Source organism: Ailuropoda melanoleuca, chromosome 8, assembly GCF_002007445.2.
Source record: "Ailuropoda melanoleuca isolate Jingjing chromosome 8, ASM200744v2, whole genome shotgun sequence".
In the NCBI taxonomy this organism is placed as follows: Eukaryota; Metazoa; Chordata; class Mammalia; order Carnivora; family Ursidae; genus Ailuropoda; species Ailuropoda melanoleuca.
Genome location: NC_048225.1, coordinates 124897937 through 124922917, shown reverse-complemented (window position 1 = coordinate 124922917; position 24981 = coordinate 124897937). Strand labels below are relative to the sequence as shown.

Genomic DNA, 24981 nt, shown 5'->3' with positions numbered 1-24981 from the left:
TTGATTAGAGCGCCTGGGGGGCTCAGACAGTGAAGCCTCTGCCTTCGGCTCAGACCATCATCCTGGGGTCCTAGGATCGAGGCCTGCATTTGGCTCCCTGCTCAGCGGGGAGCCTGCTTCTCCCTCTCCTGCTCCCCCTGCTTGTGCACGCTCTCTCTCTGTCAAATAAATAAAATATTTTTTAAAAAAATAAATAAAAATTGATTATATATCAAGCCACCAAAAACTTAAGATTCCAAACCCAGAAATCACACATGGCTACATCCTATGCCTCAATACGGTAAAACTAGAAATTGGAAAAATATGTAAACAAAAGTTGTCTAACTACTTGGTATGAAAACACTCTTCAAAATAAGCCACAGATCAAAGAGGAAACCAAAACTGCAATTTTCAGAACTCTTGGAAAATAATGGTGATGAAAATACCACGTGTCGACATCAAGAGATCGCCGAATCTGTAATCAGAAGCAAGTTCAAAGTGCTCAATAAAAATAATAATTAACGTTTGTTGAGCACTTACTATGTGACAGGCATGGGGCTGAGTACTCTTACAAGTAGTTTCTCAATTATTTCTCATAACCGACCCGCAGCGCTTTTACCATCAAACAGGAGAGTAAAAAAATACGAAGCAAGCATGTAATTGAAGAGGTTGAAAAAAGGAACATTAAAGCTTACAAAAACAGAAGAACTCAATGAATAAAGCTAAAGGATGAAATTAACTGGAAACCCGTGAAAGAGCGGAATTGATAAATAAGCCCCAAGGGGTGTGTATCGCAGCCTCCCCTGTACACCCAGGGCACCGTCCCTTCCGTGTCTTCTGGAGAAATTCCAGCATCAGTATCTGCCTCCCTTTGCAGGACACGACAGCTGCTTCTGAGACTGTGGGAGGCCTTTCTACACATGCCTAGGACAGGCTGTGCATCCCGGGAAACGAGCGCTATGACACCCCTAACACACCCCACCTCCAGCACGGTAGCCCTCAACCAATACCTGTCGGGCTTGTGTGTACGTACGTAACTGCATTCCACCATCCCTCGGGTGGGAAGCCTCTGAGACATGCTTCTGCTCCCCAGAGTCCCCGGGATCACGTTCCAGTCCCCACGGTGGTGGCTGGCTGAACAACTCATCCTTTTTTGGCTGCTTTCCTTCCCCAGGGTCACCTCCCTGCTCCCCTCCAGTGTTTCCCTGCACCAACCAAATACACTACTTGACCTCAGAGGCGCCTGGCAGGCTCAGTCGGTAGAGCATGTGACTCTCATTCTCAGGGTCCAGAGTTCAAACCCCATGTTGGGTTGTAGAGCTTACGTAAACAAAACAAAACAGAACAAGCCGTCTTGAACTCAAATCCTTATCTTGGGGAAACCTTAATAAATACACCAAATAAACATCCAAAACAAACAAATAAATAAAAGTCTGCACCCATAGAGGGAGAGGAAAAAAAAAAAAGAAAACCAAAATGTACCCAATTAGGGATAATAGCCACAGATTAAAACCAAAGATTATAACCACACATATAGGGAGTAAATTTTTAAAAATTCTATGTAAAACTTTATGCCAGCTTATTTGAAAATCTTAACAAAATAGCAAATTCATGGGGAAATATAATTATCAAAATTGACTCAAAAGAATGTAGTTCTGAAAAAACTAAGAAGCATGGGATAAATTGTAAATCATTGCCAAAGAACTGCATCTTCCAAATATGGTAGGTCTAGATACAGTCCTTTAACATGACGAAAAAGGGATAGTTCAAACCAACAGCCAGTTGTTAATGCTAGCAGAAAAAGTAAGTAGGCTCTGTAATATTAATAGTGGATGAGATAGATTTCAAGTCAAAAATCTGACTAAAATAGCACCAAAAAGAGAAAATTACAGACCAACCTGACTTATGAATATAGATACAAAAATGCTGAATAAAATATTAGCCAATTAAATGCAGCAGTGTGTTAAGAGAATAACACACTGTGATCGTGTAGGTTTATTTTTATAAGAATACAGTAAGGACCAAAATTGGAATATCTATTAATATGTTATTACCCATAAAGAGAAAAATTAAAAGATTAACTTAATAGACACTATAAACATTGCTTTCTGATATTAAAAAAGAAAAACCTATGTAAACTAGACCTGAAAATATATTTAGTTAGTTTTCAAACCAATAGGCATTGCCAATAGGCAATGCTGGATTTAAGGCAAAACTTTAGGGGAGCCTGAATGGTTCAGTTGGTTGAATGTCCGACTCATGATTTCCGGTCAGGTCACGATCTCACGGGTCATGGGATCGAGCCCCTTGTTGGGCTCTGCACTCATCAGAGGGTCTCCTTGAGATTCTCTCTCCCTCTCCCTCTGCCTCTCCATCCTTCATGTGCACGCTCTCTCTCTCTCTCTCAAATAAATAAATAAATCTTTAAAAAAATAAAAATAAGGGGCACCTGGGTGGCTTAGTCGTTAAGTGTCTGCCTTTGGCTCAGGTCATGATCCCAGCATCCTGGGATCGAGCCCCACGTCAGGCTCCCTGCTCAGTGGGGAGGCTGATTCTCCCTCTCCAGCTCCCCCTGCTTGTGTTCCCTCTCTCACTGTCTCTCTCTGTCAAATAAATAAATAAAATATTTTAAAAATAAATAAATAAAAATTAAAAATTAAAGGCAAAACTTTAGAGACATTCCCAGTAAAGAGTAAGAAACCGTGATTGCTACTGCCCCCATCAGGTGACACTGTGGTGGTGTTTCAACCCCATGCAATAAGACAGGAAAAGACATAAATGTGTAGCTATCAGAAAGGCAGAAGTCTTAATTGCCGTTCACACAACTGTCTACCTGTAAAATCCAAGAATGTTGTGGAAATAAACGAAAACCACCCAAGTGAGAACAGCAGCTATTTCCTCAGAGCTCGCTATCGCAGGGGGGTTAACCACCTTCACTTCCTTTCTTGGAAACTCAAAGGCAGGTCAGGGACAGGCAGGCTTTAAAGCAGAAACAGAGAGAAGGGTTCAAGTATGCTCAGATAGGAGACTGTTGACATGAGGAGGCTGGGGGGCAGGCTAATGAGGCCCATCCTGTCGGTTCAGTTTGGGGAGCACATTTGGTTTTCTCCGGTTGGTCTGGAGTTGGAATCAGGGGCAGAAACTGGGGCAGCTGGCTGTCATTGAGCAAGTCCTCACTTTTCTGAGGTGATTGCTACCGGGATTCTGGTTTGACTTCCCTGGTTGGTTCCTGCAAAGGTTGTGGGTCAGAGTGCTACAGTCCTATATGATGTGACTGCTGTTCATTTGTGTATTTAACCTTTTAATATCAGCCAAAAAAGAAATGAAAACCAATAACACGGTAAGTAATGAGCACAGCTGTAGCCTAGATTTCTGCCACCAGAGCTTCCTGAATTACCTTTCTCATTAATTCAAACAAAACAGCTTGATCCTACATCCCATGTGGAAAACCCAGCAACCAATTAAATGAGATTCTCAGAGGACTTTGTATTTCTCCCAGTTATCTATCTCTTGCTGTGACTCCTACATTTCACTGGATTCTTAGTCTTTGCCCTGAACTCACCTCCCATGACAATTTTATCCTTCCATCATCCCTTAGCTCCGCACTGGACACGGTCCTATTCCTTCATTCACCAAAGCGCTGTTAATCCAAGACTGTTGTATATAGCAGACTTTTAGCCAAAGCAACTGAGAAAGAGACTTCTTTATTGCAGAACAGTGTAGGTGACAACATTGAATATAAGGCAACATTGTCTTAAAAATGCATCTTTTATTCCTCAATATGGGGACTTTCCCACTGACCATAATCCTTGGGCGCCAGTCCACACTAGTGTTCAACCTTGGGCACTAGTCTACACTAACAGCCTGACTTTGGGTGCCAGTCTACATGAGCATCTCAGCCTCTGGTCCTCTCCAGTCCTCCTCCCCCTCCCTCTCCAGATGTCCCTCACTCTCCTCTCACCTTCCTTCTCTTGGCCCCTCACCCCCTCTCCCAGCATGCTTGCAGACACTTTAAGCTCTTCTCACTTTATAATAATATTACTCAGGCCTCTTTGAGTCTTGCCAAACCAAATATGAGGTTGTGACTTCCTCAAGAAAAATGCCCATTGAGGCATTTGCCTAAGACACAGATGTATGGGGGCGCCTGGGTGGCTCAGTCTGTTGAGCGTCTGTCTTTGGCTCAGGTTGTGATCCCAGGGTCCTGGGATCAAGCCCCATGGTGGGCTCCCTGTTCAATGGGGAGCCTGCTTCTCCCTCTCCCTCTGCCTGCTGCTTCCCCTGCTTGTGCTCTCTCTCTCAAATAAATAAATAAAACCTTAAAAAAAAAAAAGACACAGATCCATGAACTCCAAAGCCGAGTTATAACACTGGGCTAGAAGGCAGCAGTAGCAATTCTTTCTTCAAATCTACTTTTGTCTGCTCTCTTACACGATATGAATTTGCAAATATCAACTATAGAGTAAGAATTTATGGGGATAAATTCTGTTAACAATATAAACAATAAAAAAGATGCCTGACAATAAATATAAAAAGTATATAGAATTGATGTAAGGAAATATTATAAACCTATATTGGGGAATATAAAAAAGATTTGAGAGGGACACACCGTATTCCTGGGTGATAAAATTCAATATCGTGAAAATGTCAGTGCTCTTGTATTAACTCATAAATTTAATGCAATTTCAATCAAAACCCAAGGGAATTTGTTTGCAAATCAACATAATTATCATAACGTCTACCATGAAGAATAACAAAATGAGAACAACCAAGAAAATATTCGAAAAGAAGAAAGACAGGTATTTGCATTGTCACATACTAAAATGTGATACAGTGTTGAAATCAAATGGCATAATGTTGTTACATGAATATGCAGATACTAAAGGAACTAATAAGAAGCCCCATCAGTTAGAATTTGGTTCACCTGCAATGACCAATATAACAGCATAACGATGGTTTAATCAGTATAGAAGCTTATTTTTCTCTCATTTACTAGAATAAGCAATTAACAAGGTAAGATAACAAAAATAACAAAAACAAGGTAAACAATCCACAGCTGATAGAAAGTCATCAACAACTCCTTTGGCACCGAGACTTCTATTTGCAAGAATGTTCAACAAGTAACTTCTGCTCAGGGTCCAAGATGGCTGCCAGAGTTCTCTTCATCACATTACATTTGTCAGAAAGGAGGAAAAGACATAAAGAAGAGCATGGCCCTTCTCATTCAGAACAAGTCCTGAAAGTTACATACAACATTCCCGTATATCTCACATAGCCACAGGACCATACCTACCAGCAAAGGAGGCTGGGGAACATAGTTTTGATTTCGGGGAACCAGGTGCCCAGTGAAATTAGGAAGTTCCATTACTAAAGATGAAGGGGAGAAGGGATATTGGGATGCCTCTGGCAGCAAAGCACAGACCAACATACACTTGAGCAATTAGTGTAATCCAGCATAACGTAGAGGGGGCATTTACAATCAGTGGAGAGAGATGGTTATCTAATAACGGGCACTGACGTCACGGGCTAGCCCTTAGAGTAGTTAAGCTAAAATGCCACTTCAGTTTTTATATCAAAATAAATTCCCAATGGATTAAAGAGTCGAACTTTTAAAAATGAAATCATAAAGGAGCTAGATAAGAACTTGTAATCTTGGGTTTAGAAGACTCTTAAACTATAACACCAAATTCATAAAGGAAAAGATAGATGATTTTGACTGCAGGAAAATTTAAAACATCTCTCAGTCCCAAAATGCCATAATTAAAATTAAAGGCAAATGCTAAATCAGGACAAAATGCATGCAATCTATTAACCAGTAGAGGAACACTATTTTTTTTTTTTTAGAGAGAGAGAGCACAAGTGGGGTGGGGAAGGGCAGAGGATGAGGGAAAGAGGGAGAATTCTAAGCAGGCTCCACGCTCAGTGCAGAGCCTGACACAGGGCTCGATCTCACAACCCTGAGATCATGCCCTGAGCCGAAACCAGAAGTTGGACACTTAACCGACTGAGCCACCCAGGCATCCCAAGGTACATTCTCATTTTATGAGATCACAAAAGTCATTAAGAAAAAGATGATCACACTAATAGGAAAAAGAGGTGAAGGATGGAAACAGACAATTCATAGAAGTAAAATGCTGATGAGCAAAATAGCATCCAACCTCACAAGTAGTGACCAAACAATGAAAATAAAAATAAGGCTATTTTTTAAACTATACACTATCGGGGGAAATGGACTAATGAGATCACCCAGTCTTGGGAAGGATAATTGGCCGGTTGAAGTAACACTGATACCACTTTGGGAAAGACAATCGATAATGCCTGTCAACCTTCTGAAATGCTCCTTGGACCCCTATAACTCCACTTCTGGGGTTTGGACGGAAATAATTAGGGATGTGGGCAACCGGCAGGTACAGAGATGCTCGTTACAGGGTCACGTGTGCATCTAGACGCAGGGTCTCTATCTAGACTCCGAGGGGGAGAAGCCATAAACACTGTCCCACCACATTTGCAACTGAACCGTAATTACTGCCGTCTCGTTTAGTGTTGTCCTGAGTCTCGTCGTCCCTTCAACTGTGCCACCAGAAATGCTAGGACTTGAAAAGTGCTATGAATATCAGGCTGAGGACCACGGGGTTGTGGAAGACTATCAGTGATGTGAGGCTATGCCGTTGATACATTTTTGCTAAACACAAAAATGACACAAAATTCTCCATGCACGGTATATTCTGGTTATCCGTAACGTCCTCTCCCGGCCTCTGTTCCCGGCTCCTTTGCTCTCTTGCCTCTCTACTTTATTCCGTGCTTCGTTTCAACCAAAGCAACACAACCCAGGGGTGTTGTTAATAGCACATTTTTACTGAAAGGTTGAGTCATGGCAGACCGTTATGGCACAGGGCAGGAAACCACTTCCCATTTAACAGCAGACATTGTCTGCGACGGGGAATCCCTCACCGGCGGTGCTTCTCTGGAGGCCCTACCATTTTCTATGTTGCTAGAGCTCCCCCCGCCACCCCGTTCCCTGTCGCTCTGTACCCCGGGCCCTCAGGCATCCCCATCTCCTGAACTGCCAGCTCAAAGTTGCAATTCATTACTCGTTTAGCTTTGCCTCGTCTCTACACAGCCTGGAGGGGGGGGAGGTGCCCACCATTCACAGCGTATACACCCCATTGGGAGCACCTCTAAATTAAAATAAATCTTCCTGGAGGTGAATTCTATTGTCCTTGTAAAGGCAGAAGCAGCCGTCATCCTGTGAATGCATGTGTGTAAACACAGACCTCTTTCCTTTACTCTTCATATTTACATGTTTACTATTTACTACGGCTGCAAAAAAAGACTGGAAAACATACCCCAAGTATTAACGATGGTTACTTCTGATGGTTGGGATTCTAAGAACATTTTCTTTTCTCTTCATATTGATATGGTTTTCCAAGTGTTTTGCAAAGAGTATACATTCATTTGATATGTATGAACCTTGTATTTTCAATCCATCAAATGTACCGACAAAAAATTCTTTCGTTACAGAGTTTTACCTCTCAAATGTAAATACCCTTCACTTCCTCTTGGGTTCCTCCACCGCTCCCCCCCCCTCACCAATGCGCTTAAGGAAGAACAGTTTATAAACAGCTAAATAGTATAAAATGTGCATTTCAAAGATGCGGACAGGCAAAGATGAATAAAAAGCAACTATTAACTGATGTGCGACATCAATCCTTGGGCTCCAGATGCGGACGAAAACTCTCCTGGATTTATGTCACCCACTTTTTGGATTTATACTGTGGGTTTCCTTTCAGCAGTGTTCAAACTTGTAGACATTTGGCCAGATTCATGGCCCATGAATTTTAAGATAAAATTTGATAAAATCTATCCATCTTGATGTTTAGTTTTCAAAAAATATTTATATCAGCCATTTGTCTCGATGAAGTATGTGAGGGACAGTAGAGGGGCTGAGATCAGGTATGGTTGTGGACGATGTATGGACTCTGGTGGGAGGGTACAGTGCGTGGAAGAGCATCCCCCAAAACTCCTGTCAACCCAGAACCTCAGAACACATCGAATTCAGGGTCTTTGCAGATGTAGTTAATGTATTGTGAACTTAGAAGAGAATACATGTGAGAGATGGAAGTGTGGTTAATTAGCGGGAGAGGTTATACTAAGACTAGGTTGAATAGACGTGAGTCCTGGTCAGGTGGGGGAAAAACCACTCGAGCCCGGGTCTGCGAGCCACGGACACCCCCCCCCGCCCCCCGCCACTACCACACACTCTCGAGGAGAGCACAGGGGTGCAAGAGCACACGCTGGGCCGCCCTGGCCTCTGGACGAGAGAGCTCTGGCCTCTGGATGGATCGGGATTGCTGGGTGACCGAAGACCGCAGACTCCTACCACGGAGAAGAAAAAACAGCAGGAGCGTGGAGGGCACGACGCTGCTGGAAGTGTTGCCCGCTTCTGGCTGCAGCTAGAACATTATTAGCGTGGCGCATGCCAGCTGGAAACCAATCCAAGGGCGCGTGAGTCTGGCCCATCAGCCGCAGTGTCTGCCCTGCCAGGCTGAGGAAAGACTGAATAACTCAGGGTCAGGTGCTATTTTTATATTCGATACACTCTGCATGGGAAGAATTCAATTCATAAATGATGATGACGATGATGATGATGGAAAACCTTCCTCCCTTCACCGGAGGCAGAAGCCAGCGGCCACAGGACCAGGCGGACGGTGTGCACGGCTCTGGGGATAACACCCCCAGCCTGCAGACTGGGATTGAATGACACCCTCCCAGCTCTCCAGCGTGCGGACAGCAGACTGGGACTTCTCGGCCTCCAGGATCACAAGAGCCAAATCTTACCATGGAGCTCCGCATACTCTGTGTATCTCCCACCGTCCTATTTCCTTGGAGAAACCGACCAATACGGGAGGCCGTAACTGCTTTGAAGAGGAGGTACAATATAAGAGGGAGGAAAGGGCCTCCGTTCAAGGCAGCCGGGAAGTGATTTAACTTAATGTAATTTAATATAAATGACTCTGTGCATCTCAGCTGGGGAGCCTGACCTTCTCTATATTAAGCCAAGAATCTTCCACTCGGTCCAGGCTAAGAAGGCAGTGACGTTGGAGGCGACCTCAAAAGGCTGCCAGGAAGACTAGCTTCTCCCAGCCCCCATCCTCACAACCCACCCTCCTTCCCAGACAGCAGGGGCCCCCAGCCTCTCAGAGCAGCTCTGGCACGGGGCGTCCGAGGGCCAGCTGAGTCAGTCTCCTGGGGTACTCGCTGAAAATGCACAGTCCTCACCACGCTCAGTCAGACTCTTTGGGGGTGGAGCTGGAAACCATCATTTAAAAAGCACCCCCAGCCAATCTAATGCATACTACAGTTTGAGAGACACGTGGGCAGTCTCTGAGCAGCTGCTGGGCGTTGACTGACCCTGCGGCCATCTACGACCCCCTTGTATCCTCTTGTCCCTGATAAGCCGATGAGGTCACCAGGATTTCCTTATAGCACCAGTCCAGGGGGTCAGAAGAGGCCCAGGGAAACTGGGGAACTAGCCCTGTGGGGAACTAGCCCTGTGTAGACTGTCTCTGCAGGGTGTCCCGGAGCCACAGGGGCGTGAGAAGGATCTGGAACAGCCAGGCCTCTGGCGCCCAGCTCACCATGGGGTTGGAGGCTGTGGCCCTGTGCAGCAGGCCAGCTGGGAATCAGGGCTGTAGTGCCCCCGACCCCCGTCTCTACGGTTCTGAAACACAGATCATGGCCTGAGGTCTTCCAGGGCTCTCTTCCAGGAAGGCAGAGAGGGGTAGAGCTGGAGAGAATTCTGGGGGGCTCCCCGGGCAGGGGATGCCATGGAGATCCCGACCAGCAGAGACACTGGGCAATCGCCAGCCGAGGTGACCTCCATCCCTGGGAACTTGGGGTTCCTGGTGGGTTAGAGAGCCTCTGCCCACAGGGGTTTCCTGCTTGGCTCTCAGCTTGCCCCAGAGACAGGAGCAGGAGGGGCGGAGGCTGAAACCCCATTCGCCAGGAGCCTGGGCCCGGTGACCTTGGCTGTAGAGGGGAAATGGGGGTGGGTAGGTAGGCTGTCTGTGGACTGAAGGAATCATATGAGAATGCGCGGGTGGGGGTGGGCCCGCTCCTTCCTGGGGGCAATGTCATCACATCAGGGGCCTAGGATTAGGCGATGGTTTGGGTTCGCTGAGGGCACAAAGCCGCCCTCACCCTCTGGCCTCTCCTTGGTTCCCCCTCCGCCCGTGGGAGTGCAGTGGGAGGCAGGGGGAGAGGTTCACAGGCCTCAAACAGAATCATCACTTTAGCGCGTGGTTTGTTGAAATTTTACAAACTTGTTCTAGATTACTTTTGAAAATAGAACGAATAAAGATAAAATTTTAAAAATAAACCGAACAGTTGGGTGGGTAAAATCATCAGGTGAAGGATCATTTTGTGTTTCATCAGTTTTACAAATTCAGAGGGTGACGTATCAAGTCTCCCCACAGTTTACACCTGTAAAGGATTAGCTGGAGTGTGTCTTGTTTTGCATAAATCATTGTATTGTTATGGAATTGTGACACTTAATCGGAGAACCCAACCAGACCTCTTACGCCCCGTGGCCACATTTTTAAAATGAAAGCTTGGACTCTTTAGTAGTTTTCAAACTATCTTAGCTCTAAAAATGCCTTTATCGCGTGAAATAATCCTAGCTAATTTAACGACAGTCTGTCTTTGTGCTTTCATGTGTCGGCTCACCTCGCCCTCACAACGCCATGGAGTCAGGGTCTTTCCGTGGCAGTTGAAGAAACCAAGAGCACGAGGTCCCCAAGACTGCACAGCCAGCCACAGCGCCAGAGTTCAAACCCCGTTCCGTCCCACACTCTGTAGTCACGTAAAGCCCACTCTGTGAAGCACAGAAGGGGGTCTCTGCTGACGGCAGAGAACGTGGGGACCAACCTGAGCCCCACTAACTCCACTTCTCATCCCAGGACTTAGCTCAGTTTAAGAGATACCGTTTCCTTCTATGAAAATGAATTAAAACTGGGGCACCTGGGTGGCTCAGTTGCTAAGCGTCTGCCTTCGGCTCAGGTCATGATCCCAGAGTTCTGGGATCAAGCCCCACATCGGGTTCCCTGCACAGCGAGAAGCCTGCTTCTCCCTCTCCCACTCCCCCTGCTTGTGTTCCCTCTCTCACTGCCTCTCTCTCTGTCAAATAAATAAATAAAATCTTAAAAAAAAAAAAGAAAATGAATTAAAACTAAGAGTTTTGCCATTATATCTGGTTAAATAACTCTTCCAAATTTGTCATCATGATTAAAACACAATTTTGAAAATTCTCGTCGTTCTGGTGGCTCTCCGCCCCCCAGCCCCACGCACAATAGACCCAGGGACTCCCCAGGAGTCTGCAGACCAAGAGTTCTAAAAGTCAAGCGCGAGTCATGTGGAAGGCCGGCTGCACAATAACGTGGCACATAGTGACATCTACTGGTTATTGGTGGTATTGCATGCAGTTTCCTTTTCTGGGAAATGAAAGGAGCCAGTTAAAGGTCGATCCTACTCGTCTCCCGAGGAAATGAAAATAGGTGAAATTCCTGTCATACTGAAAAAGCAGAGGGGAGATCTTGGAATCTTCCAGAACAGTTACAAGCCCAAGTTCTGGTCCTGCCTTTGCCAGCATCAGCTGTATAAACTCAGTTGGGTGGCTTGGTGTCCTGGCCACAGGATTCTCATCTTAAATCCCAGGGCATGGGGATCACAGCATCTCAGAGGCTATATCTTTGTGCCCCTAGAGCACTAAGGGTAACCCAGGGCCGTGTCAGACAGGCAGGCTCCTCTCCTTCCCTCTCATCTAGGAACTTCTCTTTTGTCTCTTCATACACTAATTTTTAAAATAACATTCTGATTTCAAAAAGAATTTCACAGCTCTTTTTAAGTTTCCAAAAATGCTGTTTCTGCTATAAGACCTGGCCAATGTCAACAACATCTCCTGTGCCCACCACATTGGAACGTCCTGTACTAACTCTCTATGACCCACAAACAGGAGCCCCTTCTCTTAAAGAACTTAGAATTTCACTGCGGAATAAAGCAGGCACATCAGCTACTCCTTTCTTAATCAAACATTTCTGCCAAATCAGTTGGGGTATTTTTTTTCCATGTGATCATATCTCTGATTTTATAATACAAGTCAATGGGAAAGAAAATTCTTTTTATAGTCAGTCTTGCTGGAAGTCATCTCCACTCAGGAGTCTCTTGGGAAGAACTCGTCATGGAGCTGAGATTCACTGTCACGATGGACCAGTGTCCTTCTCATGGCAAGCACGTGGGATTAAGAAACTCTGTGAGCATTATCTATTGTTCTTAAGCAAAGTAATTAAGGCTCTAGGTGTCCAACCCAGAGAATAGGCTATATATCTACAAGGAAGGACATTTAAGATATCTTTGAATTTCCCATTAGATGAATTTCCCATCCATCTTCATTCAGAATTCAAGTTGTTTAATATTTAAACATTTCTATTAAAGTATAGGGAGAGGGGCGCTTGGGCGGCTCAGTCGGTTAAGCATCGGACACTTGATTTTGGCTCAGGTCATGATCTCAGGGTTGTAAGATCCAGCCCCACGTTGGGCTCCACGCTGGGAATGGAGCTTGCTCCAGGATTCTCTCTCTCCCTTTGCCCCTCCCCACCCCGTCCCCCTCATGCTCACATTCTCTAAAAAAAAAAAAAAAAAAAAAAAAAAGTATAGGGAGAAATTTATTCCTCAATGATCCAAATAAGGTAATAATAATATCATGAATAATAAATATTGATTAAGTACTTACTCTGGCCCAGAAATTGTTACAAGAGCATTATTAACTCATTTAATCCTCACAACATCCCTAGAAAGTACAGTCTATTTTTATCCCCATTCTACAGAGGAGGAAACTGAGACATGGCATCGTTAAATAACTATGGAAGTTATGATTGGCTGACAGGGCTGGTCCAGACTTTTTGCCCTTCAGGAAGCATAAACGGGGGTCAGACCAGCCCCGTCCACCCCCACAGCCCACTGCTTACTCTCCGAGGCTCTGCTGTGGGCAGTGGGCACCCGGCTCTGGGCTCCAGGACCATTTGGAGAGTTGAAGAATCCCACCTTCTGCACAGGTCAGAAGTGGCTTGGGTAGTGCCTGAATATTACTTAGCATCGTGTCCAATAAGAAAAACCAACTTAAAAAGAGACAGTTCACGTCCTTTTGGCAGGTCTCTGTGTCTTGGCAACCAGTGCCAATGTAAATGTGATGAGATTAGATTTATCTAATGTAATCCTCCTTTAGATGAAATAAAGGAGGCTTATCTAATCCTTCTCAGGTTGGGCCCACCTGCCTGGAAGTAAAGTCAAAGACGAGAGAGTTTCAAGACTCCAACAGGCATGAAAGCACAAAGAGTTACTTTACTGTCTCCTTTTTTGTCCACCCAGGAATCGATAGTCGTATGTGTGGTTTCCAGATCTTGGCTGGAGATGCCCTACACTCCTGCCACGGCCCATGGACACGGCAGGGAAGGTTCTCACCCGTGAATTATCTTCGTGGTCGCGGGAGCTGTAAGCTGTAGAGTCCAGATCATAACTCAGCATCTGAGACGAGCTGAGTGGACAGGCCTGGGCTGCTACACACATTATGCAGCGAGCGGAAAAACAAAGAGCCCTTCCCTCCGAAACGTCGTGATCACTGTGCTTCCATCCCTTCCCGTAATACATTTGATTTATCTTCTCTTGGAAAGGTGCGTATAAATTTTAATGCACTGTACTTACGAACAATAAACAAAGCCACCGTTTGCTACCCCCGTGCGTTTCCCAGGACGAAGGGGAAGGCATCACAGCACGATGGGTGTTAGGGGGACTTCAGGCCCATAAAGGGGGATGAGATTGGAGGGCCCCCAAGGGAAGGCATCTCTGATTTGTTAGGCCCTAAGACAATAAAAATCTCTCTGTGATTACAAGACAGCCCCATTCTTCAAACCCGATTGTGAAACCGTCAGTGACATTGAACGAGCCGGCATTGAACATCAGGACTCCAGGACTGGAGAGGTGAGCTCCCCTTAGCAGCCGGACAAAACTCCAGTGACAGCGTTTGCAGACAGGAAGAGTATGAAGGACACCGTCCGACCCCCGCCCACAGTATCCTTGGCAGACGGTCTGCCTCCCATGTGTTGTCCAGAACCGAAAAGGAAAGGCGTCTAATTCAACACTGGGAACACACGCTTACCTCCCGGGCGTCTGCAAACCCCAAGCCACGTTCAGGCGGCTCCCCTGTAACCCGCTGAACAAACTCCGACTTTCTCAGGGTGTGGGTCGGAAAACAAAGCTGCCCGGCCACCCCTGCCCTCCGCCCCGGCTCTGAGAGGCCTCCCAGACGCCCCGAAGGCCCACGATGCCGTGTGAGAATCCGCATGGGGGAAGAGGTCGTGTTTCCTGTCCAACACGACCGTCTGGGTGGGTGCATTTAACACTCGCCTGTCACAAGGTGAAATGACCCGGTGGCATAGACGACAGTGTGCCTCAGTGTGACCCGGCCAGGCCCGAGTGGACCTCGAAGCCTCCCGGGTGTGGAGGGCGCTGCTACACGGGAGCCCTGGGGCCGGAGGTTGGACACCTGCCCGTGGCCACCCGCTCTTACCCTCACAGACCATGGCATTTCTAAGGCCACGGAAGTCAGGAAAATGGAAACTTGTCCTTTGCCGAGACTAGAAGATTTCCATGGGAACACATCATCTCTAACAGAACAAACACAGACCTTCCCCTGCAAGGATTAGAACCTGCAGAAAACATTTCCAGATATAGAAGTAAAGGGGCCAAGGTGAGAAGTGCCAGGCAAACTCCATAAAATAAGTTTCATCCAGAGGGATTCCAGCAAAGACTGAACGTCACAGATAAAGAAATGAAGGCCCACCACCCAGGTAGCAAACAAAACAGGTTTCTCCTTTGCCACCTCAAATGAGAAAATGTCAACAACAGCAGAGGAGAGAGTAAGTTTGTGCGCTGGAAATGACACGGCAGGGGTTGTGAGCAGGCATGAGCCGCACACATGCCACGCGGGGCCCCGAAACTGCAGTGCAATTCCACACACACAGGGGCCAAGCGGGACACCACCTTGTTTCCAGAAGCATAGCTAAGAGGGGAGACTGGAGGCAAAAAGCGAGGACACATTAACTTGGAAATTCGGGACAGTGGGTTCATCTGGGGAAGGGGTAGAGGGGATGCCCTTGGAAAGAACTTGCAGGGCGTCTGGGGGGCTCAGTCGGTTGAACATCTGCCTTCGGCTCGGGCCATGATCCCAGGGTCCTGGGATCGAGCCCCGTGTCGGGCTCCTTGCTCAGCGGGGAGTCTGCTTCTCCCTCTCCCTCTGCCCCTCCCCCTGCTTGTGTTCGCTGGCTCACTCTCTCCCTCTCTCAAATAAACAAAATCTTAAAAAAATAAAAAATTTAAAAAAATTTAGAAAGGCATCTCAAGCAGAAAACGAAGCATATAAATGAAAAATTAACTTCTCGCAGAAACATATAAATGAAAAATTAACTTCTCGCAGAAACATATAAATGAAAAATTAACTTCTCGCAGGTTTAAAGAATGTACGTGCCGACACAGAAGCCGGTGAAGCGTGGGCCACGGGAGGGGACCACCCGCAGTGGATTTCAAGAAACACCCCGACAGAGCGCCAGACAGACAGAGGAAGACTGTAATAGGCAAATCTCATTCAAAAAATAGATGCAAAATTCCGGTTTGTGTTTTAGACAGGCAATTAGAGAGAGAGGTGTACTATTAGTGTTCCTCCTGTCAGTCCCTGTGTTTCTAATACAGACACACATGCTTCGGTATTAGAAAATCTCTTACTATAATGTATTAAATTCAGAGGAAAGTCTCAGTAAATGCTGGCAGTTCATTTGATCACACTGAACATATTTTACTGAATTTAATAAGGAGTCAGAACATCAGTGACCCACAAAAGCATACCTCCTGGGCAGAATGAACACCGTTGACTTCATACGTAAACGTCAAGCAGTAAGGGCATTCCCATTAAAATCTGGTGCAATATAAGGACATCTGCTATCATGACCATTACTTGAAATTATTAAGAAGTTTTAGGCAACTGTAATAAGGTAAAAAAAAAATAAATAATTAAGAAATATACGTATTGGAAGAGGAGGCAAAATTATAATTTTTTGCCTAATTACCTTAAAAATCAAGAAAATTAACTGAAACATGATTGTAAGAGAGTTTTTGTAATATGTCCAGTGGCAAAATAAACATACAAAAGTTCACAGTAGTGATCACACCCTCAAACGCCTTCTCCTGGACAAAGCGAATGGAACATCTGGGATGGTCGGAGGCACTAGGCGCCCATTTCGTGCAAGGGGGAGAGCCCAGATCTGCTATTCTGATTGCTCAAGAGAATTTGTAAAAATAGCTTTCTGTATAAAAATTCCTAATTTCTAAATGTGGACAACGAATTAAAAAAATTACCTGCACCACATGTGTCCATAGGCTGGATGTGACCACGGGCCTCCAGTGTGCAACTTGGGGTCAGCACTTCCCTGTATGACCCATCCGAAAATATAATAGGAGCAAATGTAGAACAGGACAAAAACTGATTAGTTTTTCAATCAGAGGAAGATAATTATCATATGATCTCACTCACGTGTGGAATTTAAGAAACAAAACAGAGGATCGTAGGGGAAGGGAGGGGAAGATAAAACAAGACGAAATCAGAGAGGGAGACAAACCATAAGAGACTCTTAACTCTAGGAAACGAACTAAAGGTTGTTGGAGGGGAGGAGGTGGGGGGGATGGGGTAACTGGGGGATGGACTTTAAGGAGGGCACTGGGTGTGATAGAAGACTGATGAATCACTGAGCTCTACCTCTGAAACTAGTAATACACTCTATGTTAATTAACTGATTTTAAATTTTTAAAAATAAAATACGTTTTGAGAAAAAAATAATTTTTGAATTGCTAACCATTTGAAATAAATTGAATTAAACTTCTACCTTTTTTTTTTTTAAAGATTTTATTTATTTGACAGAGATAGAGACAGCCAGCGAGAGAGGGAACACAAGCAGGGGGAGTGGGAGAGGGAGAAGCAGGCTCATAGCGGAGGAGCCTGATGTGGGGCTNTTGATGTGGGGATCGATCCCAGAATGCTGGGATCACGCCCTGAGCCGAAGGCAGACGCCCAACCGCTGTGCCACCCAGGAGCCCCTAAACTTCTACCTACTACATGACACCAAATAAAGTCCACAGAAGAAAGATTTAAATGTAAAAAATGAAACTAAACAAGCACTGAAAAAAATAGTTAAATATTTATACGCTCTTGGGGTGGGGAAGACTTTCTACAAAGAACAACAAATACAGAAATCAGAAAAGGAAAAGACTGACTTTGTTTATATATACTTTTTATCCATTTCGGTTCAAAAAATAAAAGGTCAGTGGCAGACTAGGAAAAATATTTAAGGATCAATATCACTTAAATAGAGAAACTGCTCTTACAAATCTGTAACAAGCACTTCCAGAAAATACCAAGCACACGATGTGGAAAAGCCAGTCCCAAATTAAGAAATGTCAATGGCCAACGAATATATGGTCGGCGTTCAGTCTCACTAGCGATTAAAGACATACAGATTAAGCCAATTACATGATGCTATTTCTCCCTATTGATCTGACAAAGATTTCTTAAAATATGTTTGTTTGTTTGTTTTTTTTGTTCCAGGCTGAAAAGGCATCCGTTGTTGGTGGAAGGATACACAAACAATGTGTAGAACAGTTCAGCAACATGTGTCAGAACCTTCAACTCAGCAAGTCCGTTTCTGGAAGGTTAATCTAAGGAAATCAGAATATACACAAGGATTTAGTTGCAAAATGTCATTACTGCTCTCATAGGAGAACACAAAAACAGAACAATGCCAACACTGACTGAGAAATAGATAAATTAGAACACTCACACTGTGAAATTCCTGGCATTTTTAGTCTGCAAAAGTCTTGAAAACTGTTTATTTCTTTTTAAAGATTTTATTTTTTAAGTCATCTCTACTCCCAACATGGGGCTTGAACTCACAACCCCGAGATCAAGAGTCACACTCTTCACCAACCCAGCCAGCAAGGCGCCCCTGAAAAATATTTACTATTCAAAGATACAGCACATTCCTAAGGGTTTTTTTTTTTTTAAAGATTTTTTTTTTATTTATGTGACAGAGAGACAGCCAGCGAGAGAGGAAACACAGCAGGNTAAGTCATCTCTACTCCCAACATGGGGCTTGAACTCACAACCCCAAGATCAAGAGTCACACTCTTCACCAACCCAGCCAGCAAGGCGCCCCTGAAAAATATTTATTATTCAAAGATACAACACATTCCTAAGGGTTTTTTTTTTTAAAGATTTTTTTTTTATTTATGTGACAGAGAGACAGCCAGCGAGAGAGGAAACACAGCAGGGGAGTGGGAGAGGAAGAAGCAGGCTCCCAGCAGAGGAGCCCTGTGGGACTCGATCCTGGAACGCCAGGATCACGCCCTGAGCCAAAGGCAGACGCTTAACGACTGCGCTACCCAGGCGCCCCAGGGGTTTTTTTGGTTTATTTATTAATTATTATTATGTTTAAGTAGGCTCCACAGCCAGCATGGAGCCCAACGCAGGGCTTGAACTCATGACCCCAAGATCAAGACCTGAGCTGAGATCAAGAGTGGGACGCTTAACTGACTGAGCCACTCAGGCGCCCCTTAAAGTTTATTTTTAATTAAATTGAATTTAAATTTTAAAAAATCAAGCTAAGTTTATTTTAATTTTAAATTGGTGCAACTCGAAACTACACAGTCTATAGAGAGACGAGAAAGGATACTAAGTGGTTACATCTGGATGGTGCACTTAGAATTATTGTGTTCCAAATTTCCTTTTTAACGTTCTGTTTGTCTATAATAGACATACTGTTTTGATTTTTTAAAAAAAGAGGAAAACTTAATTTTAAATTAAAAGATAAAGGAAGTTGGGGTCCCCAGGTAGACTCATTGATTATCATAGTTTCTTAGTTGTAGTAAGAGGAGCTAGACATGGTTCGTAAGGTTTCGTTTGCTGGCTAAATATATATACTCAGCAGGCTTACCTGTCTACTTATGTTTTGCTTGGACGGCTTCCAAAGTCAAGTCGAATGCTAAACACGGGTAAAGAGAGCGGCTCCAGAAATATGCAAAGTGCAGGAAGACAGCTTAGGCAGGCTTTAATGGAACACTCTGGAAAATTAACATTTTATCGCAAATAATCCACAAAGTGGGATTTCTGCATGTGGTTTATGAGAATGGCCTGTCAGTGCCTGGTTTACCCACGGCAACTTAATACAGTTAATGGACCTTATACACATATTTACAGGCCCAGGGAGAGATGTATTGCAGACTTGGCCTTCCTTCTGGCCCCCGTTAACAGTGAATTCCTGCCAGCCCCTCAAACACACAGAGAAGCTAGAGAGATCCTGCCAATGATTCAGGTAAGGGAAAGTGTGGAGCTGGGAAGGGTGTGACAGTTCCTAGACGAATCTGAGGGTGGAGTTGTAAATAAAAATGCAAGGGTCCAAAATAAACTAAGTGATACATGTCCAAGCTACAAATTAACAGCCCGCGCTTTAAAAACAAAATGGCCTTTCTCTGACCCGACTGACTGCTTCCTGTCCCCTCTGCCCGTTGCGGTCCAGCTAGACTCCCTCAGGTGCCGAGCCCACACCGCCCGGTGTTGTGACGTCTGGAATCTGGCGGCTGACTCCCTGACCCTGGCCACCATCACCTCGCATCTGTGTGACTGTAATAACTCCAGGGGGGTCTTTCTAGAACACGTTCTCCATTAGGCTGGCAGAGGGATTTTATTTAACGTAATTTATGTGCCGGAATCCCTCCAACAGTTTTCTATGTCACCTGCGGAAACCCCTTCACTTCTCACCGTGGTCCACGAGGTCTGTGGAGGCCCTTCCTCCGCTCCCCAGTCCTGCAAATTATTCTCCTTTCTATTTCAGGGATTCCAAGTTCATCCTGCACTTTTGTTTCCTTGGGGTGAAACTTCTCCCACCCCATTTCCACCCCGTTCCTATTAATTAGATTTTCAAACGGTAAGGAATTAAGAATATGCCTCGAGGGCGCAGGCTGTGTGACCAGTCAGAAGACTCAGCTACAGGTCTCCCACCTTTTCAAGAGAGGACACCTGCTCCGAGCCAACAGTGGTCATGGCTGCAGCCAACGACATGGTCTCCTCCTCTCTGGGACCAGTCCCCACAGCCACCTTCCTTCCTGGAGATGTAAAACCCAGACACAAAGATCCAGGAACTGGAAGTCACTCGGGGAGTCCCCAAGCTGCCCCGTTACTTGCCCTGTAGACTTCCTCGCTCAGCTTTTCCTTTGGAGTTTATGACCATCCCAGGAGTTTTTTGAAGAAGTCCCCTAGCTAAAGTCGGTTTCTATAACTGACAGCTGACAGTATCTTCGAGAAAAACCACCAAAGGAGTCCATCTACCTCCGTCATCTGCCTCCTAGAAAGCCTCACAGGACCCTTCTCTTACTCCCCAGGCACCTGCGAGACCCAAAGTCAGCATCCATGTTGGCACAGATTTGCTCGATCTCTCTCTCTCTCTCTCATTCTCTCCTGGCACTCCCATGACCCTGTGTAACTTTTCTCCAGCATCCTTGAGGTTGGACTCTGTCCTGCCTGATGTTTGCTTACAGCTTGTCTCGCCCCCCCCCACCGCCCCATGCATGCTTATATATGTGCACAAAGGGGCTTCATGCTTGCCATTGATAAATCCCAGTGCTGAAGAGAAACCACTCTCTCCGGGGAGGAACTCGCCTCCCTTGTCTTCCCTGGGTTATCTTCTTCCTATCTCATTGGCCCAGGAGCTGTGGGCCATCACCAGGGCTGGGGGCTTCATTCTTTGGACCTCAAGGGCCCCTTTGAAGAAGGCTACAGATATTTTCCACCAAAAAATGGGCACACATACACACACGCAATTTTGCATGCAACAGCAGTTCTCAGCTTTCTGGTGAAGAATCATTTCACTAGGAATAGTACTTTCGTGCCCTCCCTCTGCCCCTGTGCACACGCACCGCCACAAATTCCCACGCGCTCTGGCTGTTGATGGCTCGCCCGCACCTTCACTGCCAGGGCTGCCGATGAAGTAAAGCTGGTTCCTTCCTCCTGGAGTTTACAATGCTGAGAAAACGCGCGCGCACACACACACACACACACGTGCACACATCCCTGACAATTACAGGCAGCCACACTTACGAGTCATTAAAAGCTTCCCACTGGGGCACTTCCCCGGGGACAAGCATTTTAAAATTTCCTAGATTATGGCGGATCTCACACAAGTGGGTTTTAAGTGCTTCCCTTCACGGGGAGGCATTCTTGGGCCCTGACAGCGACGAGGAAACTGCCAAGCCTTATCAGCGGCAAACTTGGCCAGAATTTCTTAGGTGGGTTCTTTCCCGGGAAGATTATCACTGCGAGGAATCTCACCCACCTTTTGCTGTCAATTTCAGAAGCTGACGTTTCTGGCCTCGTTCCCAGATTCTAGGGATGGTGTCAGTTTGAAACCTGCGGCTCCTTACACACTGACTACCTTCTAGCTAGGAAGAGTTCTGAAAGCGTTGGAGGGATCTGGGTGCCTTCTCGAAGCTACACTGGAGGGTGCCGAGGGAAAGAAAAAGTGAGGAGAAGATGGGAAGAAGAAAGACGGTGTGGAGGCAGCCTAGGATTGGGGCAGTCTGGACTGGCCAGGGAGGCCTCACACCCAGCAGGGCCCAAGGCTCAGGACTGCCCCCAGCCCTGACGGCTTCCTTCAGCCCAGTCCGCTTCCTTAGGGAAGCTTTCGTTTTGGTCGGTTATCTGCTTTTCAATAGAGTCAGCAAGGTCTGGGGCAAGGTTTCTCCATCTGGCCACTGCTGACGCTTGGGGTCAGATGCGTCTTTGTCGTGGGGCATGTCCAGGCAGTGGGGGCTGTTCCGCAGCGCCCCTGGCCTCTGCCCACTGGACATCAGTGACCCTACCCACCAGTAACAACTGCACGTGTGCCCCGAGTTGGGGACAAGACGGCCCCTGGCTGAGAACTACTCAGTCAAGGACAGTTTTAGCCGGACAGACTTAGGTTCCAACTCTCGCTCCACTCCTTACACGCCTACGACCTTGAGGAAACCCACTATTTATTTAAGCCTGTTTTCTTGTTAGCAAATAATATGTCTCTCAAAAAGTTGTTTTGGGAATGAAATATGTGAAAAGCATATAGGTTCACAATAGGTTCTCAACAAACATTTGTTCCCTCCCAGCTCCAGCCTCGTTTACTTCACAAATATTTGCTGAGTACTTAGGCTGTGTGCAAAGGATATAAACACAACACACAATTCTTGTCCTCCAGGAGCTAAGCGACTCACAGAGACAAATACACCAGCAGCTGGAACAGACATGCATTAACAGATTACAAATCTTATAACTCTGGCCCTCTTTTTCCTTTTTTTCCCTAGAGTTAACCTCTCCCCACGAGCTCACTGTGCCGGCCTCCTGATAGAGGAAGGAGCCCCTGAGTTGGGTCTTGAAACGTGGGAGAACCACACAGGCTTAGAAACAGCAGGGCCAAGGCCATGGTGCAGAGTCTCGGGAGACTGTGTTACCCTGTGGGCGAGCGGGTGGCCAAAGGGGAGAAACTGGTGCAAGGTGGATGGAGATTTGGACTCTCTCTTGCAGGGCAGGGGGAGTCCCCCAGGATGCTGCTCTCGGGATGGGGACAGGATCAGACCTGCTTCAGCAAGCCCACCCTGGCAGCAGTGGGAGGACAAAGGAGAGGAGGAATGAAGGGCGGGAGAGCTGGGGAGCAAGACCAGTAAGGAGCCATTGATTCCAGACGAGCGAGCACTAATGAGGGCCTGGGCTGTGGAATCTGCAGTGACGGTGGCGAGACGCAGGGAGGCTCGGGACTGACAGGAGCTAGTGACTGGATAGATGGGGAGGCGGGTAGCAAGTGAAGAAGGAACAGAGGTGATTACAAGATTCTAGCTTAGAAAATGAGGTGGATTCTGATGGCATTTAGAAATGACAGGCACCCAGAAACGGCTCCTTTCTCTTTCCCAGCGGCCACCACTGACACTGTGCAGACACGCCCACTCCCCCCCCCGGCTCCCGCTCGACAGACTGGTGCACAGCTCAATTCTGCAAACCCGGGAGCGTGTGTGGCCGGCCCACGCCCAGCAGCCCAATGACAGGTCAGCCCTGTCCATCTTGGCTGGGTTCTGGGCAGGCCCGGGGAAACGATATCAACGGATAATCCTCACCATCCGTACGGAGCTCACAGTCCAGACGGCACAGACACAAAGGAGGGGCTGCCTCAGAGAACGCTCCACGAAGGGCATTGGCCGAGAGACGAGCAGATGAGCAGAGTGTTTGAGCCGATGTGCTGGCACCTGCAAAGGTGTGCAGGGGTGGCATGATTTGGCATGGCTGTGGGGTGGGGTGGGGGGGGTGAGGCTGGACCTGCAGGCAAGAGCCAGATGGGAACAGGTCTCGGGGAGCTAAGGATTATCAGAAGTAGAATTAATCACCGAGTGATGGGACGCGGGGAGAAGTCCAGAGAAAGCCCCCAGTGCCCACCCAGTATAGGAGGAAAGCAGGTGAGATAAAAACTATCTCAGGGGGCGCCTGGGTGGCACAGCGGTTAAGCGTCTGCCTTCGGCTCAGGGCGTGATCCCGGCGTTATGGGATCGAGCCCCACATCAGGCTCTTTCACTATGAGCCTGCTTCTTCCTCTCCCACTCCCCCTGCTTGTGTTCCCTCTCTCGCTGGCTGTTTCTATCTCTGTCAAATAAATAANTCAGAGAAAGCCCCCAGTGCCCACCCAGTATAGGAGGAAAGCAGGTGAGATAAAAACTATCTCAGTACCTGGTGCTACAAGATAAACTGAGGCATGTGAAACACTTTCAGGGCTTGAGTAAAGATCTCCAGCCGGGCAGCTTCAGACGAGAAGTGGGGAGGCACACGCCACCAACGGGAGCCTGGGGAGAGGCGGGCACAAAGCAACGACAGTGTTTGGGTGGCTGTCGCTCAAGCCGTTGCATTCATTGGAAAAGCCCACGTGGCTGTTTGTGACTGGCTGTTCTTAGTTTTGATCTCTCCTTGAGGCACTGGCAGGCTTAGGGCTGGGTGTGCTTGGGTAGGCTGTTGGGGTACCACTCACCTCAGTGAGTGGCCTCCTTGTTTAAGTCACACGGGCCTCCTTGTTTAAGTCACACGGGCACGCACCCAGCTCTGCGCCGGCCTCACCCGCCTTGGGCGTTCGGGAAGCGCTCCCAACTACTCGATCGGCGCTCTGCTCTAGCCATCGTCCCCTTGCCGCCTGTGTCCTCTGCGGGACACCGTGAGTTCCTTGAGGCCAGGACTCTCGTTGTCCTTGCACCCCCAGCCTCGCTGAGGGACCCCCGCCTTGCTGAGGGCTTGGCACAATCACATCTCAAGTGTGGACGAATGAATGAACGATCTGTCAGGCAACCTTTCCCGAACATCCTGCCTTCTATGGTCCCGTTGGTCATCTCACCATATCTAAGCGACGAGGGCAGCACAAAGGAGTGAATTTGGGTCCAGAAGATCTGGGTTCTGCTACCGCCTCGCATTAACGCGGAGCTCAGGCAAAGTGCAGACATTCTGATCTGTGAGAATCGAGGGTTCTCATCTGAGAAAATGGGATTTAAAAAAATCCTGGAGTCTCAAAATAATGTGTGAAAGTACTTCACAACACTGCTCAAATGTAAGTTGTACATATTATACCTTATCCTCTTCTTTACAAATACACCTGCACTCAAAAGTCAGAAAAAAAATATATTGTGCTCCAAGGTATTGTATTACAGGCCGGTAAAAATACTAATGTTGATCGTATTTTCCCGCTAGCATTCACGTCATTCTACTGGAAACCGCATATTAGACTCCGGCTGTTCCCTGCTTGCTCCAAACAGTTACACTCACCTTCCTGCAGTACCTTAAACATGCCAAGCAGGCTCCTACCT

The 24981-nt window shown here is 46.6% G+C and overlaps 1 long non-coding RNA gene across 2 annotated transcripts; it reads right to left on the bottom strand.

Annotated features, from left to right (window-relative positions):
- Positions 1-17665: 17665 nt before the first annotated feature.
- On the bottom strand, positions 17666-24975 carry LOC117803486. 2 transcript variants are annotated; one of them, XR_004627422.1, is made up of 3 exons: positions 23864-24975; positions 19065-23388; positions 17666-17790 (listed from the first exon to the last, which is right to left on the bottom strand). It is a non-coding gene; the product is annotated as an uncharacterized LOC117803486 (long non-coding RNA). The 2 variants fall into 2 exon arrangements; XR_004627423.1 differs by having other exon boundaries at positions 23260-23388.
- Between the last annotated feature and the right edge of the window lie 6 nt (positions 24976-24981).